Source organism: Callithrix jacchus, chromosome 6, assembly GCF_049354715.1.
Source record: "Callithrix jacchus isolate 240 chromosome 6, calJac240_pri, whole genome shotgun sequence".
Taxonomy (NCBI): domain Eukaryota; kingdom Metazoa; phylum Chordata; class Mammalia; order Primates; family Cebidae; genus Callithrix; species Callithrix jacchus.
The window spans coordinates 143921735-143927280 of record NC_133507.1 but is presented as its reverse complement, the minus strand read 5'-3'; the positions used below and the strand labels follow the sequence as shown (position 1 = coordinate 143927280).

Here is a 5546-nt window from a genome sequence, read left to right as displayed (position 1 = left end):
CCCTAGAAACTGTCCTTGCTGGTTTGATGAAGTAAGTGGTCATGCTGAGGAATGATGGCAAAACCCTGGGGGCCTCCAGGCCAGTTTCCTGGGCATAGCTTGTACCGGCTGACTGGTGTAGGCAAAGCCTGACTTGGCTTGTCTCTCTTCCATCAATTCGAATAACTGTGAAGAGCCACCCCTCCAGTGCTGTGTCTTTGTTACACCTACATGGTAGATCAGCCTCCTTCTGCCCAATCCTGCTTCTCTTACTTTGTTACAAATGTTGTTCCATGTCATTCCCCAGTAAACCTTCTGCACACAAATCTGTCTCAGAATCTGTTTTTAGGAAACCCTTCCAATCATTTCCTTTCTTTACAACTTCCCTTTTGAAGATCCTAGTCAATTTGACCTGTAGAGTTTCCCTTTATCTGGATTTTACTGACTGCAAACTCCTGATGCATGCCTGCATGCTTCTCTGCCCTCTGTCTTCTCTGCAAATTAGCAGCTGGATACAGGGAATGGATGAGACTCCAGTTCCATTCCCTTGAAAAGACCATAGGTGGTGGTATTTCATGTATAAAGTGGCCTATAATGTTTATTTTGCTTTTTTGATATTGGTCAGAGATATTGATACTCAATGCTTAGTTGTAATAATTCATTTGGGGTTAAAAAGTGATGCTATTTGAATTCTATCATTTTGTTTTTAACAGGGATAATTTTATAAAGAAATGTTTGTCTTCATTTACCTGGTGCTGTTCATGTAGAAAACATAAGACAAATATGTGATTCTTTCCTTTCATTTACTCAGTTTTTTAAGACAATGAATTGAACTCCTGTTCTCCTCTGATGAGCAATTATTGTATGAATTTTAAACATTATAATCTCACGATTTAGACATATTTTATAGATTTTAGTTTATTGCAATTTTTATTTTTATTGGCGTTCAAGCTGGCCTGTCTTCGCAAGTAAGATGCTTTTTGGATGGGCTCCCGATTTTTGTTGTTGTTGTTGCTGTGACCCTAATAGTCTTTTATAGTTTCCCTGCTCTCTGTGAGGGAGCTTGCTTTATTTATTGATATAAATCAAGAGGTCCTTTGTTTATTTTATACATTTCTTGCCCTGGACCAGGAATAAGCCACTTCTCCAAGAAATCCTGGTTTCTTATAATGTAAAATAGTATTTCAAGACCATAATCTGGGTTTTAAGGACCCTCATTGATTTTCGGGTTGGGTCATTGTTTCCAGATCTTTTTTTTTCCCAAGCCAAGTCATCTTTATTAAGTGCATCTTTCTCTCTCTCTCTCTCTCTCTCTCTCTCTCTCTTTCTCTCTCTCTCTCTCTCCTTCCCTCCCCCCCAGTATGTGTGTGCTGCACATACTTCAGGTGTGTGCGTACATGTGTGTACATGTGTGTGCAGCACATACTTCAGGTGTGTGCGTGTACATGTGTGTACATGTGTGCTGCACATACTTCAGGCGTGTGCGTACATGTGTGTACATGTGTGTGCGCAGCACATACTTCAGGTGTGTGCTTACATGTGTGTACATGTGTGTGGCACATACTTCAGGTGTGTGTGCGTACATGTGTGTGTGCAGCACATACTTCAGGTGTGTGCGTACATGTGTGTGCTGCACATACTTCAGGTGTGTGTACATGTGTGTACATGTGTGTAGCACATACTTCAGGTGTGTGCGTACATGTGTGTACATGTGTGTGCTGCACATACTTCAGGTGTGTGCATACATGTGTGTACATGTGTGTGCAGCACATACTTCAGGTGTGTGTGCGTACATGTGTGTACATGTGTGTGTGCTGCACATACTTCAGGCCTGCGGCACCACCCCACAGAGCTGGTGAGGAATTAACTTCTGCTTCTCGTTGCAGCTATAGATCCATCCGGGATGAACGAATGCCAGGGAGGGGTGGTCCATCAAGGCCACCTCAGAGCTGGGATCTCATTCCTGTGTGGTGATTACAAACTGAACCCGGTCACTCATATAGTCCTCAAGCTCCCCATTGAAGACTGTGACCTATCGGATGAGTTTTTGCTGCTTGTCCCCAGGGAACTACCCGTAAAGGAAGAAGTGCTTGCCCTGGAAGAAATCTGGGAGCTTGGGGACTGGCAGTTCCGGAGTCTTCTGGTGTTCCTCATCGTCCGTGTTCTCATCTGTGGAGCCTGCATATGGGTCTTCCCCGTTCTCCTCCTGTGTTCCTTATGTTCAGCCACTCATCTCAGCTCATCTTCTGTGTCCCCAGAATTTTCTTCCCCATTGTCCTGTCCTTCTGACTGTTCCCCCTCAATGTCTGTATCTTCCTGGGGCACTGGTGAGGCTGCTTTGGTCTCTTCTGGGGTTGGGGGCTTCTGGGGTGAGCTGGGTCCAGCTGCCTGAGTGAGCTTGGTTTTGATCTGGGGATACTTTCGAGGAAGCTTGGGGGCTTCATCACCACTGCCACCACTGTGAGAGGCCTCATTGTCCTCACTGCTCCAGTCTGGCCCTGCCATGAGGTACCTCCGGGAGGGCAGCCGCCGACGAATGCGGTGACAGTCCAGCACCCACTCCGTATGCACGATGCGGCCTCCGAGGCCTGGGACCTGGCTGTACTTGGGGGTGTTCACAAAGGCACAGATGAGGTGCGTGCTGTCTGGGGTCCAGTCTGGCCGATACTTGGCCCCCAGCTCTAGGGCCTTATCTCGCAGTTCAGAGCAGAAGGGGTTCTGGAAGCCACTCGGCACCACTACCACACCCTGAAGCATCTTCCCCAGCTCCTCTGGGCCAGCTCGTGATCGTCTGGGCTGGGTTCCTTCTCCTCGGGGCTGGCCTGTCACCACCCCCTGTGCTGGGACAGGGACTGGGGCTGTGGCTGGGGTACCGGTGGGAGCTGGCAATTTAGGTCTCTTGGAAACCGGTGGCGACAGCTGGGGTGGTGGTTTGCTGGGGGTCTTCTTTTCTTCTTGGTTCAAATCCAACTTCCTCTTCCCTTTGGGAGACTCCTGGGGCTCGAAGGTGCTGCCTACAGCCGTGGAGACTGGAGAGGCTGAGGAGGCAGCACTGGAGGCCTGGAGGGTGGCAGCTGCGTAGCTGGGTCCTGCCAGGTCCCTGGCTGTGGCTGGGGATGTCTTTTTGACCCTGCTGAAGAAGAGAGCCCCCGGCCTCAGGGAGTTGGCCCTCTAGTCCTCCTCCTTCACATGGAACTGGCTGAGCTTGGTCACGATCACCTTCTGGGACGGGGCCTCTGCCTCATCTTTGTCTGGAGGGCTATGACACCGTACAAAACTCAGGTCAAAGGGGGAGTCCTTGCTGTAGGGCTGGCTGCAAAGAATTTTGACCCGGTCCCAGCACTTCTCGGCTGCTGCCCGGACCAGCTTTTTAGGCCCAAACATGCGAACGCGGTTGGGGTTTGAACCACTGCGACTCTCAGAAGGGGACATGAAAGATGAGGTGACCAGAAGGACCTCATAGTCTTGCTCCTCAGCACCTCCAGCCGAGCTGACCACTAGCACCTCCACGAAAGCTGAGCCATCATTCCCGACGTGCCCACTGTGTATCTGTTCCTCCTTCTCCAACTGTAGGACCACAGAGATGGTCTTCTCACCTACCTTGGCTGCCCGTCATTTTCAGTAAGTGTCTGCCTTGAGAAGATTTTCTGCACAGTGGGTTGAGTCCTGGCTGCTGTAGGACACTACATGGCAGAAGCGGATCTCCGGCATGTCAATTTCGTGGGCTTCACTTGGCCAGAGGGATGAGGTACCGTCTGGGGTCTGACTGTTTCCAGATCTTTTAAGTGGTGAGAGCCAAAGAAGAGAAAAAAATGTGAAGAGAAATAGGTATATAAAATAAATAAATATGTGCATTTATTTTTAACATATATACACATGTTGCATGTATACACATACATATATAAGTATTTGAAATAAATATATATGTACATGTATTTAAAATACTATATATATAATCCACATATTTATAATATATATAGTATATATATAATCCATATATAAAATATGCAGGTAAATAAATGTATGAAATCAATATATAGGTTTTCAAAAATACAACATATAATAATATATACATGCACATGCATACATATGTATAGAAACAGTCTTATTAATTTATACTAAAATTTCTGATTCAAACTTAGGAATTGCCTTTTATTTAACATCTCCTGTATTAAATCTGCATTCTTGTCTTTTTCACTAAGAATCCTGTTTCTCAAGGGCACAGGGAATGATAGAATTAAAATCTCATAAACCCTTTATTTCACATTACTCATGGAATGATCTCAGAATAACAACACTAATAATACTTTCACCACTTCCGATTGCTGAAAACAGTTAATTCTATTGTTATTCATTGTTTATTGCTATTTATCATCATTGTTATTTGTAAATTTGGTCCTCACACTCCCACATGTTTCTGGTTGTACTGTATCGTGATTATCTGATCATAGGGCCATGTGCATATTAGATTTTCTCCTATTTAGTGCTCACTTAGTATGTGTGCTGTGAGTTATCACATATTTAATGCTCACTAGCAGTCCTTATGTTGATGTCTTTCTTGTCATTTTCATTGTCTCGAGCTTGATTTTAGCAGAGTCCTTGTTGCGGCGGGGGCGGGGGTGCAGGGAGAGGTTCATGGGAACAATATTTCCTCAGTTGTTGGTAATGACTTTCTGTACTTTTTATACTTGGAAAATAAGCTTTGTAGGATGCAAAATCCTTAGCTAACATTTTCTTTCTTTGAGAACATTAAATATATGGGCCAATTTTCTTCTCCTATAAATGTCACTGTGAAAAACTCTGAAGCCAATTTAATTTTCTTTAAATTATGTGTTTATTTGCCTAGATGTCCCTCACATTTTTCTTTCTCTTAAAAGCCCAGTAATTTTACCAGAATATATTTTGGTGTTGGATGTTCTGGTTCAATATACTCATGCTGCCAAGAATTACACACATTTTTTTTTTAATTTCAGGAAAGTTTTCTAGAATTATAGTTTTAAATATTTATTTGTTTCATTCTCTTATTTGGGGTTTCTTCTTCAGGGACTTTCCTTATTTATCAGTTGAATTTTCTTTGCCTATCTTCAATATTTGTCATATTCTTTCAAACCCTTTTTATCTCTTACTTCATTTATCTGATTTTTAAAAATTCTCTTTTTTTAGCTTTTATTTCTCTGAAACCATTATTTGTTGTATTTACTGACTCTTCTGTTTGTCTAATTCAGTCTTCATTTCTCATACAATTTTCTCCTTTATTTTTAACTCCTTCTTGAATTCAGTCGTGCACCTTTTGAGTTTTCTTAATGTTGATTTATACCAGCCATTCTTGTCTTGTTTTGTTTTGATCTGTTTTTGGACATGACTTCTCATCCCGCTGGATGTCATTGCACGCCGTTCTTTTTTGCACTTTTGAATGGGTTTGACCTTATTGCTTTTAGTTACTCATTTTTGTGTAAATTTAGTTTTACTGACATTTTAGAGAGAAACTGGGTTCTGAGAACCTTTCAGCTTCACAAAACTACCTCTCCTTTACTTTTTCAAGCTACATAAAATGGCAGCTAATTTCT

General features: G+C 43.3%; 1 pseudogene; it reads right to left on the bottom strand.

The window, feature by feature from the left end:
• Nucleotides 1–1804: 1804 nt before the first annotated feature.
• LOC100406105 (DNA repair protein XRCC1 pseudogene) lies at nucleotides 1805–3690 on the bottom strand (annotated as a pseudogene).
• Nucleotides 3691–5546: the final 1856 nt, after the last annotated feature.